Source organism: Silurus meridionalis, chromosome 5, assembly GCF_014805685.1.
Source record: "Silurus meridionalis isolate SWU-2019-XX chromosome 5, ASM1480568v1, whole genome shotgun sequence".
Lineage (NCBI taxonomy): Eukaryota > Metazoa > Chordata > Actinopteri > Siluriformes > Siluridae > Silurus > Silurus meridionalis.
Window position 1 is genome coordinate 3,724,392 of NC_060888.1, and position 14,362 is coordinate 3,738,753.

Below are 14,362 nucleotides of genomic sequence, written 5' to 3' on the forward strand. Positions count from 1 at the left end.
TAGCGTTCCACGAATCAGAAGATCGATCAGGAGCACTCTTCTGCCTTCACTCTCATTTGTAGTTACTGTCTCAAGTCGCTTTATGTTTGCCTAAACTTTTCTCAACTTTGTCTTGTTCTGGACACAAATATTTGTTTGCCAATGCTCAGTGGATGAATGATCTACAGTTGAAAGCGACTCACTGTATGTGGGAACAAAGCTTTAATCAGGATATTCAATACACTCTCACACATCATGTGCACTTCCTGTCATTGAAGCACAGTAGTTTCTGGTGTCACTTACAGCAAACAATTATTAATTCACCACCATCTCCTATTCTGTCTTGTAAAGTTTTTGTATTGAAATAAGACAAAAAAACGCAGCTTGTCTTGTTACAGTTCTGAAGACCTTCCCATGCTGGAATTTATGTTAGAGATGCAAAAATAATAAAAAGATCTAGACCTTCTGACCAATCAGAATAAAGAATTTGAGCAGGGCAGTCACGCTATATCCAGCAGGGAAAGGTAAGCAGAAGGTGCTGGGTTCAAGCCAGAAATAAAAAAACAAACACAACATTATTGCCCCCGTATGGAGCCCCACGGGGGACATGGTGATGGGGAATAATGGGTTAAAAATGTATATCTCTTTATGTTCCTCCTAAGGATCTTTGCATTCACTCAGATTTTTACAGACTCTCACAAAGATATTCAAACAATTATTTTGTTTTTGCAACTTTTTTATTTTCCTCACAGAGACCCTTCCACTTTTTTTTTGTTCCTCTGGGATTTTGTTGCGTCCTCATAAAAAACTGTGGTGTTCGCTAATGATCCATGTGCTGTCAGACCTCTGCATGTGATATACTGATCTTTTAATTGCATAAAAACTGGAAGTAAACATTGACCTTTTTTTATAGTTGATTCCAACCTCAATTTTTTTTACCTTGAGCTTTTTACTAATGAAACCAGGAAGTCCTGTTTGTATGAACAAAAATATTTTCTCTCTCTAATTTAGTATTGCTCTTTCATAATGAAAAGTATTTCTTATCCAGGTTACATTACAACAAATAATTTGTTTTTCGTTTTAGAAAAATTTATTGCTGAAATTGCGTACAAGAATATCGGTGAAAAATAAACGTATTTAATGCATTTAATTGCCAAATTGCATCAAAATACAAATACAGTTGCGTTCAAAATATCCTTCTGCAGTTGCCGTGTACAGTAGTTCATAGGAAATTATTAGTTTAATGGAATTTATTCTGGCTCATGTATTTATTTATTAAATCTCACACAGTATGTGTTTTTTTTTGTCTTTGGAAAAGGGGTCTTTTATGAAAGGAAAAGCATGTGGTATAAAAGTTTACAGTACATAAAAGCTTTAATGATGGACAAGCTCATTAACCCTTTAATGGGAAAGCAGGAAGCAAGAAGCAACATCCTCATCCACACATTTTAAATGGCCACTAAATAAAAACAACTTATGATGTGTATGAATCTCCAAACCCTGTTCCTCGTAAAGTGCATAATGAAAAGCTTTACTCTGAAACCTGCTTGGGAAGCTCGGCCAAACAAATGTGCAATCAAAGACGGATCCAAGGAGAAGGGAAAGTGACAGTGGTAGAACAGTGGTTAAGATGTTGGACTTTTGATCAGAATATTGTTCAGAGTATTGAGTTCAAATCCTAGTGCCATTAATCTGCCACTGCTGAGCCCCTTGAGCAATGTCTCTTAACCTCCACCCACCACCCTACCCCTCCGCCCCCAACCCCTCTAATTAAAAGATTATTATTATTATTATTATTATTATTATTATTATTAATTGTAAGTTGTTCTGGATAAGGGCAAATGACATAACTGAGAAGTTTTTAAGAAACCTCCATTCAATAATGATTTATTTTCACTGTATAAATAACATAATAAAAAAATAGATAACAATAATTAAGTATTCTAGTAGTATTTCTAAGGTTGGTGTCTTCACATCTATATCTTCAATGGCTTTTAATTCTGTCCAAGTACAGGAATCCTGTAAAAAAAGCTAGTTGACTGACATCTATCTTATTCTTGGTCATCTTTAAAATCGTCCTGCAATGCCTTAATGTAATTTCCACTGAAACATGGTGGGTCATATCAGGAGGAACATCCTATAAATATCCACTAACATTTAACTTTCCGCAGAGCTTAAGCTAAGCCGTAGTTAACAATTAGAACCATTAATACAGGCTTTGGCAGGCCAGACTAAAACCCAATGCTTTCTGACATGGGTTCTCTCGCTCATAAATGGCAAAGAGGTTTTTTTATGAGAGACGTTTAAGTCAACCTGGGACTTTTGAGAAATAACAGAACCAATCTCAAGGAGCGAAAACTGCATTTATTTTTCTTCATACTCCCCCCGCTCCATTTATACACTTATCCCTGCATTTAACTAACACCTGAAAATATTTGGCATACTTGTACGCTTGAACCATCCTAGGACCGCTTGCTTTACTTCATCTTGAGGAAACCACCAAGATCGGGATTGTCACTGACGGACGTACAGCCATATTTAAAACGTTTACACCATTTAAATGTCTTACCACCGAACTGTTCTTCTTTAGAAAACCGACGGTTTTACGCCTTTTCACCAGAAACCTTTTCACCACACGCCGTTCCATGCTAACACTGTTATCTGCCATCTTGATTAGCGGCGTCTGGACTGGCCTGTAAAATGTGCACCGCATGTCAGTGATGGGACACACTAGACACTTATTACTTATTACACTTATTTTATACCTGTAATATTAAAATTCCCAGTTTCACTTAAAAGGTGGGGGTGGGGCACTTCTAGCGAGCATTTGATTGGACAGAAAATTTGAAGTGCAGAATGATGTCTGCAAACTTGATCAGTATTGGTGGTCTTGAAAGACAATTATGAATGCAGGCATCTTCTAAATGCGAATTGCGTCGATGTTTCGGCGCATTCTAGCATATAAACAACCTTAAGGCTAACAAATTTGGCGTTTTCAAAAAGTTTCAAAACTGAATATCAAAATGCATTGGAGTAAGTTGTTGAAATGTAGGTCAAATCTAGTTTTATGATTTATACCCTATCACTCTGTTTCAGTTTGCGCTCTGTCACAAAGAACATTGTGTGATGTGTTGTGTGAAGTGTGTCTTCCTGCTATTCTTCAGCTTGAAACCCTCAGGGTCAGATGCGCTGCTGATGCTGAGGGCCATCCTGCATATGGAGCAGCTCTAAATCTTCGTTACACTCCCAGCCACAGCTTCTACACATACCCTGATATTTCAGTCTTAACTATTTTTACTTTCCGGCTCTAACACGGGGCAAAAGAAAACCGCATTTTTTTTTAAAGGAAACCTATGATTACGTGGCTGGACTCTTTGGTGTGGGCCAGGTTATTTTCATGAGCGCAGGAATGCTGAGCGTCTGAGAAAGCCGTTTATTGAAGACAACAGCTGGCTGGAACATCTGCTGATAGAGAAAGCCATTGTTTTCCTCGAAGCAAAAGTAAATATGTTTTGATGGCAGATTATTAATTATTTATTATAAGAAACTTTTAATACAGCGATGCGTGCTGTCACAATTCACGGACACCGGGTTTGGTTCAGTGGTGACAGAGGTGATTTGCTCGGGTCAGAAAGGTATATTTGTGCTAAAGAGACAAGATTTTTCATGGTAAATCTCTGAGCTGGAGTGTACACTAGACTTCTTCTGATGTTTAGAGGTTTAGATATTGTATTTTTTTATATTGCAAGAATTTTTGGCTGTGAAGTTTTACATGTTCTTCCTTTATCCATTCAGGTTTCCTCTTCCTTCCTTCTTTTTCTGAAAACGTGACTCTACATTTTTCATAGATGCAAATAAGTCTGTGTATGGTGCTATACACCAAATGCTCTGCACTGGCAACCTTTACAAAGTGTATTCCTGTGTCTAAGGGAGGATTTTTCTATGAATATTACGTATACGGTGCAGCAGAACAAGATTCTTGTGACTACACCTTTAATGTTCTTATAACTTTGAAAAGTGAGCTCTCTGCACTCGCTACATGATCCACTGTCATTTTCTAACCAAGCCTCAGCCCCGTAATCTCAGCAGCAATGACCGTGCATACGATTATCTGTTTAAGAAGCTGGAACAATTGGTTATTTGGTACCATTTGCAATGTGTGTCTTGAGCTTCTTTTTCTTCTTCTTTTTTCGGCTTCTCCCATGAGGGGTCGCCACAGCGGATCATCTTTCCCCATACCTCCCTGTCCTCTGCATCTGCCTCTTTCACCCCAACCACCTGCATGTCTTCCCTCACCACATCCATAAAACTCCTTCTTGGTCTTCCTCTTTTCCTCCTTCCTGTTAGCTCTATTTTTAGCATTTTCCTACCGATATACCCCATGTCCCTCCTCTGCACATGTCCAAACCATCTCAATCTCACCTCCCTCACCTTGTCTCCAAAACATCATACATGTGCTGTCCCTCTAATAAACTCATTTCTAATCCTGTCCATCCTCGTCACTCCCAACGAAAACCTCAACATCTTTAGCTCCGCTACCTCCAGCTCCACCTCCTGTCTTTTACTCAATGCCACTGTCTCTAAACCATACAACATCTCAGGTCTCACCACAGTCCTATAAACTTTCCCTTTCACTCTCACAGATACTCTTCTATCACAAATCACTTCTGCTATCACTCTTCTCCACCCACTCCACCCTGCCTGCACACTTTTCTTAATGTCTCTATCACACTTTCCATTACTTTGCACTGTTGAACCCAGGTTCCTGAACTTCTCCACCTTCTCCACCTCTTCTCCCTGCAACTGCACTACTCCACTGCCCTCTCATTCACACAAATGTTCTCTATCTTACTCCTACTGACTTTCATTCCTCTTCTCTCCAGCACGTACCTCCACCTCTCCAGGATCTTCTCAACCTGCTCCCTACTCTCACCACAAATCACAATATCATCCGCAAACATCATAGTCCACAAGACTCCTGTCTGAACGCGTCCATCACCACTGCAAACAGGAGAGGGCTTAGAGCCGATCCTTGATGCAGTCTAACCTCCACCTTGAACCAGTCTGTCGGTTCTACTGCACACTTCACTGCTGTCACACTGTCCTCATACATGTCTGGCACCACCCTCACATACTTCTCTGACACACCTGACTTCCTCATATAATACAAGTCCTTTCTCAGCACTCTGTCGTACGCTTTCTCTAAATGCACAAACACACAATGCAACTCCTTATGTCCTTCTCTATACTTCTCCATCAACATTCTCAAAGCAAATAAGGCATCTGTGGTGCTCACTTTTGCTCACAGATGGTCACCTCTTCTCTCAGCCTGGCTTCCACTACTCTTTCCCATAACTTCATGGTGTGACTGATCAACCTAATTCCCCTGTAGTTACTGCAGGTCTGCGCATCTCCCTTATTCTTAAAGATCAATAATAGCACACTCCTTTTCTATCCCTCACCTTCCAAAATATCACACTTCTAATGATTGTGTGATTTGAAAAGCTTTTGGTTGTTACATTGATCAGCTTTTCTTTTATAATCTACCAGGATATTTTTTTTATTGATCACATGTTTGTACAAGAAATCACTGTGTTATTAATGTGTGAATGGGCCTATTTTATGTCTTGTAGCATGTAGTAGTATTTGGAGGGAAATGTTTGATTTTTCCCTGGTCACAGCTCTCCATTATCAAGCCAGCGAAAGCCATTGCTTATCAAGCTAGTGGAAGCAGCTGACTGTCCATCTGAACTTAGAGCCTGGTGGACCAGAGAACGGGATGGGCTTTATGATGACAGGCTTTGGTGTTAGAAAAACAGGGAAAATATACAGATACAGATATAGAGGTCTAAATTGCTGTCTCAGTAAAGTTTTGCATATTTTCCCCAGATATCCCCATGGGCATCATCTTGGTTCTCCGGGATAACTCGAGAACCTAGATGCTTGAACTTAAATCTTGCTTTCAATTAACTGTGTAGATTTAGCTCCTCAGCTATATCGACCCTGTTACTTTGTGAGAACGTTTCAGTTGTGCATTCTTTCACTGTAGCAATGTATAATGGTATACAGTTCCTAAACCGATATACAGAAGATTTTACAGGCCAAAAAAGTCTCAGTGCAGAGATCCCCAGGGCAACTTGGCTGGTAATGTTGCCAGAATAATGAAGATATCAGAGACCCGGAGACAGTTGCAAAAAGGCACAACCAAGGTGGTGACAGAGAGCAGGAATGGATGAGAGACTTGCTCATAATGAATGGCTGCCGCTGCCGTGTTTGTTTCGCTACACAAGCAGGCTGCCACTTGGCCTTTTCCCCAAGAGGTGTTGCTCTTTTAGGAGAAGCCGAAGCCCTGCTTTTTTTCCCTTTTTTTTATCACGCTCCAACGCCCCATGCAATTATATCCTCACCTCCACTTCTCTCGCAGGGTGGATCATGTTCTCGTGTGACAAGTGAACCCTTTTGTCCGTTGGCCTCAATCACATCACCACTGCTGCTCAGCTCCAGGCTCTAAGAGGCTAATAGTAATCTCTGTGAGGTTGTCCTGAAGGTGTTACACAACTGAGAGTCACAGAGTAGTACTAGCTACTCTCGCTGTGAAGAACCGGGTCAATTCGGATACATAAAAGAGGCTAAACAGTCAGAAGAGACACAGGTTCAGGTTGTTTGCTTAACACTAAGCAGTATTATTAGGGACAACAAAAGATTGTGGCAGCAATGATGCGCCTGCTAGCATGAATTTAAAGTGCCTCACGTGGCTTCTTTGCTTTGAGATGACTAGAAAGTCCAGTTTGTGTCCATGACTAACCTCTTTCTTCTAGGATTAGTGTGGATAAATGTCGGTTATGTATCCTCAGATATCGTGTGGTTTGAGTGAGTCTTATTGTTGTGGCTGTGTGGAGATTTTCAGTAGAATGGCAGGTGTTTATAGTAAGAGATGCTCCGCCTTCGTGTTTCTAACCACTGTAGTGAGTCAGACTGAGCCAAGCTCAAGTATCATTACCTTTGAGTGTGGTTATTATATCAATTTTGTACTGAGCGGTTGTTAACTGACCTCCTTTGGTGCTATTTGTGCAAACCAGTCAGCAATAGGGCATGAATGAACGAGCGATTGCGCTATCATTACAGACTCCACCCGTCAGCGTGGCCCTCAAACCCGCAATTACTCAATCAAGGGCCTATTATCAAGCAGTCAGTGACACAGCGAATGCCACGCTCCAGACCTGTAATTACTGACTCGTACTCACTGCAATTCAGCAGCTATTACCCAGGCTGCACCATATTCATGACACAGTGTTCTGAATCAACAGGGTTTTCACTAGCAGGAAAAAAAAAAGTATTCAGAAAAATGCTGCATACATCATCACATAGACCTGTGGTTAGGAATTGATGCCATTTTGGTTGCCTTTGGAAGGATTGTCAATATACACCAAACCATGCATGACATTATGACATTGTAACCTTATGACCGGTGAAGTGAATAACACTGATGGACTGACCCAGTCGTCTAGCTGTCAAAATGTTTACTTGCTGCCTAATAAATATATCCCACCCACTAACAGGTGCCATGATAAAGAGATCATTAGTGTTATTTACTTTACCACTCATAATGTTATAATGTCATAATGCGAGTCTGTGTACATGGAGGTATCACAGAAGATAATGCTGAAAGTAAAAGACAGTTTTTGCCTTTAGAATTGAGTTTTACTTTTTTTTTACTTATACATTACTTATAGCTCATATACACCGATTAGACATAACATTATGACCACCTGCTTAATATGGTGTTGGTCCCCTTTTTGCTGCCAAACAGTTCTGACCCATCAAGCATCAACAGCATGAACTTCTTCAGCAGTTTGAGATACAGGAGCTTGACTGTTGGATCGGACCACACGGACCAGCCTTCGCTCCTCACGTGCATCAATGAGCCTCGGACGCCCACGACCCTGTCACCGGTTCACCACTGTTCCTTCCTTGTAGCACTTTTGATAGATTCTGACCACTGCAGACCAGAAACATCTCACAAGAGCTGCAGTTTTGGAGATGCTCTGACCCAGTCATCTAGACGTCACAATTTGTCAAACTTACGCGCTCCCATTTTTTCTGCTTCTAACATCAACTTTGAGGACAAAATGTACACTCGTTCACTAATAAATCCCACCCACTAACAGGTGCCATGATGAAGAGATAATCAGTGTTCTTCACTTCACAGCTCATAATGTTATAATGTTATAATGTTATAATGTTATGCCTGATTGGTTATTGATTATTGTATGATGATGCTGAACCTAAAAGACCATTAGTTTTTCCTTTTTTTTTACTTCAGCATTACTATAAGGGAGCTACACTCATGCGTGCTAAGAAATACAGGAGATTCTTGTATTCTTTGGATAAAACCTGATATCTGTGCTGACACATCCAAACTCTCCATGCAACTGCATGAAAAACAGTTGGCTGTCAGTCCAGGCTTGTAGATCCTGGGGATCCACTGGGACGTATTCATGGTTTATTCACATCCCCCAGACAGTCTTTGTTTTGTCTCTCATAGGGAATGTGGTGATGCTAGATTTTGCTTTCAGAGAGAAAACGGGAGAAAGTCATAAAAAAGATACCGAATAAGAATAAACGAGTAAAGATAAATTCACCAGTCACACAAATATATTGCATATACACACCGTTTGCTCACACTGTTGATCATGTGTACAGATTTATTTTTACAACAATACGTATTAATAAGCAGAATTCAGAGCTGATCGTGTTGCTCTGAAGCTGTGCTACTAATCAAGGGTGCTGGTTTATCTCAGAGTTGAGAATCTCACTCCATAGCACCCCAGTGAGGTGTGATATGATGCCTCGTAGACTCTTCTGCTAAACTCTCACTATCTTTTTAGCTTAATCAGGCTTCATTGGCCTTGTGTACATCTATTACTTTGTTACCAGGCTAGTTATTATAGTCTGTCTTTTTATAATCAGATCATTTCACTTTAGCTAGTGTTATCTGGCATGCTTGTCTTTTAAATTTAGGTTTGAGAACACCTAATTTATGAACAAAATGTCAGGAAATGTCAGGGATCTGGACGTATTCTGTCTAAATCATGTATATACACACATATATATATAAGATCATTCACTCCAACCCATGGAAAACATATGTTTATTGAACAGATTTGGGTCTCCTAGTTGAAATGTAAAATGTAATGCTACCAGAAAACACATCAAAAGACGTCCTATACACTAGTGTGCCTCCTAATTTTTTTTAGCAGTTAGCGGAAGAGTTGCTAGCAACACATGGCAGCAATTGACATAAACAGAGCTCCAGCACACCTCTGATTTCTTGACGTAACTTGTTTACTAGGTAGGTTGTTCAATGTATAGGTTACTCGATATCATTATCATTGTGTACTCAAACTCTAAAAAACGGTGTGATTAAATTATTTGTACTATACTATATATTATACTGTACCTTATTGTGCTTACCCTGCTTTTAAAGGAAAGGAGGAAAGGCCATTTTCTTTCATTCTTTGGGTCTGCCTTTTTTGTTTCGCTCGCTTGTATCTGTAGTGTACAGAAGTCTTTAGTGGCCATGCATTATAATAATTGTTAAATTCTTGTTTACTCGTCACAACGCAATTATAATTCCGACTTTTGATTACAACATAGATTTCTCACCATAACAAAAGTTGTTTTTTTTTTCGTTATAGCGACTTAATTTTCTCGTGATCTTGACATAACAACCATTGTTTCCTCGTTATCAGTATTGAATTTTTCTGTGGTCTGACTTAGATTTTTTGATCTTACGCTGACAATAGTGAAACAACAGAACTAAAAATATTTACATTGTCGAGTGGCATTTACATTTTCTTACTATACGCTGCCAAGATGCCTTATTCTCTTCAGCGGTCGACCGAGTTCAGTTGTTTTGGTGTTAGAGTGTGTATTTGTTTCTGGTTTTGAGGATTTTTATCGGCGTCACAAGTCGAGAAGAGTCAAACTCTATGATGCGTTCCGAGGAACCCCGAGATAGGTATACCAAGCGATAAACTATATATATTTTTTTAAGATTAATGCAGTCAATGCTAAATCTACATTACAAAGATGTATATAAATATTTTACTTACCTTAATGTCCACCAGTTGGAGCACTACTTCAGCGTTTTTCTACCATGGTAAGAAATTAGCAAACGCTAAAATCACAACACAAAAATCGCAACACTGTACGAATACTGTACATAATACGTTTTCTCACAACGAGGACTTTGCACAGAAGAAAGAGGTTTTGCTCTCAGTCCCACAATCCCTTCTTCTTCTTCGATCCTCTGCTTGCGGCATTGACAAATCTGAATTTTGAAAGTTTTCTTGAATATATTTAGATATGCTTTTTTTTTTTTTTTTTTTGGTGGCCGTGTTCATATCTCCGAAAATGTGTAAGTCGGGCATCTATTATGTCTATTCTCTAATATCAATTATCTCTATTATCTATTATCAACATTTACTATGCCATGAGCTATTGTTATGTCGAGATCATGAGAAAATGAAGTCGTAATAAGAAAAAATATTATAACGCATATCTAAGGACTTCCGTAGTAGTGTGTGTACCATAGGTTTACGTGTGTACCAAAGCTTGTTTGCGACATGGGATCTGGGGCCTCAATCTTTTAAAGCTTTCAAGGAAAAGGAATATCAAAAACCCCTCTATTATTCTTTCAATGTATCTTTATATGTGCCTTCTCGTCATGATCTCACATCCTTTAGGGTGTATCATGGGTTAAAGCTTGGTTATGATATGGGTCATGGCTGCGGTTGTCTGCGGTCACTTTGTCAAAGCGGGCAGCTTTGCTCGCGCCTCGCTTTCCAAGGAAACTGAATATTCTGACCTCTCGTTCAAACTTTCAAAGTGCTTTTATATTTCCCAGTCTCTCCTGACCTCACTTGTTCTTATATTGTATATCATTGGTTAAACCTCGAATTATGACACTGACAAATCTGTCTGAGGTCATTTCTTTCAGAGCGAGAAGCCGCCATTAGCCAGGCTAGTGTTCAGACATGCTGCTTAAGTGGAAAATCGTACGTTTTGCCCCAACTGAGGTTCATAATTGTTACAGCACCTGCAGGAGAAATTAAATTTAACAGAGTGTGGAGGTGTTAGACCCTCATGTCTGCTGTGTAACTCATGCTCAGGGAGGCTTGTAGTCTAACAGATGTATTGCTAACACAGAGCTACAGGGCATAGACAGAAAGTCTGCCAAGGATACCAAATCACACCAGAAAGCAAGTAGGAGGGAAATATAAAATATAACCCTGTTACTAACGACTCAATAATGAATATCGATAGAATTGTACTTTGTTGTTCTTTGACAAACAGGTGACAAGCGTGCAAACCAGAAAGTCTGCACTTTTCAACGAGCGGATATTCATCTTTTCTGAAACGAGGGCAATCTGTTCTTTATAAAGAGCGACTGTGCATCAGATGTGATGTTAGAAATGCAACGGCATCAAAAGCATGGCACTGCGATGGAATTGTTATTGTGAGTTTTGTCTCAAAACCTGGCGCTCGCCATGTTCGCATCTGAGGCAGATGAGTGAGTTAGAACGCAGAGAAGCAGTGAAGAGGTCAAAGATCCTACTGAGACACAAGCTGTTACGGCTGCTACATTACCTGCAAGAGCATCAAATTAAGTATTTTTGAAACATAAAAAACACCCAGTTTCAAAGCTAGGACGATCCAAAGCTCATTTTTGTGCTGATGATGGGTTGGACTAAATTCATGTAAAAAATTAACAAAAAATGTTTGGCATTTGAGACCTGCGATGTTGTATGGTTTTGAGACAGTGTTTAAGTTTGAGCATTGAGTTTTGAGCATTGAGTAAAAGACAGGAGGTGGAGCTGGAGGTAGCAGAGCTGAAGATGTTGAGATGCTCATTGGGAGTGACGACGATGGACAGTATTTGAAATTAGTTTATTAGAGGGACAGCGTATGTAGGACGTTTTGGAGACAAGGTGAGGGAGGTGTGATTGAGATGGTTTGGACATGTGCAGAGGAGGGACGCGGGGTATATCGGTAGGAGAATGCTGAGGATGGAGCCACCAGGAAGACGGAAAAGAGGAAGACCAAGGAAGATGTTTATGGATGTGGTGAAGGAAGACATGCAGGGATAAGCTAAAAGAAGAAGAAGAAGAAGAAGAAGAAGAAGAGGTCTACTAGCAGGCATTAGTTTCACATAATTTGACATAATGTCCTGAGGAAATGAGACAGTCCAACAGTATTGGTTTGAGCTGTAGGAAATTGCAAATAATTCGAAAACTCTGTGCCTCAGGCAAAGGGTCACTGCCCTGACATTTAGGATTGCCGATGATCAATATCTAACAACTGATGGAGGAAAGACAAAAATGTTGGATCAAGGCCAAACCAGAAGTCAATCCACTTCAGTTCTTCTTCTCCTACAACATGCACTTCTGTTAATAGAGCTGGCAAACTGAGATGGCTTTACAACTGCAAAGTCAGTCTTCTTACCTATTGCCTATGCACACGCTGCACTTTTTAATATCTCTTTGCGTCAAACTGTCAGATTGTCATAATGTCAGATTGTATGACAGACAAAAATGTATGCACACAATAAAAAGAAGTTTTACGTCATCAATCCGTAACACGTTCAGACCCGTGTTCTCGCGCCGATTTTACTGTAGCTAGCAGCAAACAAAATCAATCGGTAGCAGTTTGAAGTTGTCACACTAATTGAGTCATCAGGTTCTGCGTTCCTATTGGCTCTTGGATTGACAGTCGTCGTAGGAGAAGTCACACTGCAGTACAGAGTCTGAAATTTTCTGACACTGCCAGAATTTAATCAGAGGAATCACAACGGCCATTATTCTGCTGTCGGTAAACAAGCCCGTGATCAGAGACTGCAGATTTTAGCCAAGGATTATAGGAATCTTTAAAAATTTGTCTCTTGGCCAAAATCACGCAGTCGCAATCGCATCTGGCTTAAGTCATGCAAGACTGATTTTTTTTGCCCAACAAAATCTTCAATTAGATTCCCACCTAAATAAAAAATTTCCATCATTCTATAACCCTGCTTGTATTAATAAATGACCTCCTCTTCTTGCCTTGTTTTTGTTGCTTGCTAACCATTAGCTCGTACTTGACCCTGCTCTCGTTGATGGATCCGACGCTGGTGTGAGGTTCCGCTGTGGAGATTGCGAGATGGCAGGAAGTAATCCAGTTAAGGAGGTTAACTAGGAGAAATGGTCTGTCCTGCTACACTGTTTTGCTGCACTTGCAGCTGTGATGTATCGCAGCAATTCGGCGCTACAGAGGCAGCGCATTACAGACTGGCACCAGCAGGGCTCATCACAAGGCGGAAAGCGCCAAGCTGTAGGACTAATGGGACAAAGTAGCCTTTTTTTGTCATCATGGCAAAAAAATTCCCCCTTTTTTTTAACTGGGCTGAAATTAGAACTAAACATCTCTTTGTGTGTGGGAGTGCAAGGTAAGTGCACTACTGCTGTCCCAAATAATAAATGAAATGTCTTTTTTGCAACTCCTTGCCTTTTTACTGGCACCAATCAGAGATGATTTAATTTTGGGACCTGCCAGGTGGAAAACTGCAAGCTCTGAGCTGCAGCATGTGGGTATATTGCTAGTCCATAATACAAGCGCTGGTATTTCCCCAGATGGAATAGTCACCTTTTTTACTCTTTAATGTCAAAAGAAATGCCAAATATATAAGATTTTAGACAGATACAGTAACTAATACTGTAGGCCATGTTTTAGAGCAGAACACCACGAGTGACCTTGGCCTTTCACTGGCTCTGGGAATGTCTTTCATTATATTGGCTTACATTAGAATTTGTTGTAGTAAATGTTTTCATCTGGAAAAGCCAGGGTTCATCTGAAATTACTTTTTTCACTGCCCCAAATGCAAATCAAACATTCCAACATAATTTTCCGATTCCTTGTTTGATTTAGTCTTTTTGTGTCTTTTTTTTACGAGTTTGATAGTCAGAAAATCTTATTTTTCTGTTAATTAAGTCTTCAAATGTGCACTAGGGGTGTAACCTAAACTTCTTCTTTTGGCTTCTCCCATTAGGGGGCGCCACACCGGATCATCCGTCTCCATACCACCCTGTCCTCTACATCTGCCTCTTTTAAACTAACTACCCGCATGTCTCCCCTCACCACATCCATAAATCTCCTCCTTGGTCTTCCACTTCTCTGCTTCCTGGTGGCTCCATCCTCCGCTGCACATGTCCAAACTAATAAACTCGTTTCTAATTCTGTCCATCTTCGTCACTCACAATGAAAATCTCAACATCTTCAGCTCTGCTACCTCCAGCTCCACCTCCTGTCTTTCACTCAATGCCACTGTCTCTAAACCATACAACATCTC

General features: G+C 40.2%; 1 protein-coding gene across 3 annotated transcripts in view; it reads left to right on the forward strand.

Annotated features, from left to right (window-relative positions):
* Window positions 1-14,362, forward strand: part of LOC124386140 (A disintegrin and metalloproteinase with thrombospondin motifs 2-like) — a 132,427-nt gene that overhangs the window by 1,930 nt on the left and 116,135 nt on the right. The window lies entirely within an intron of this gene.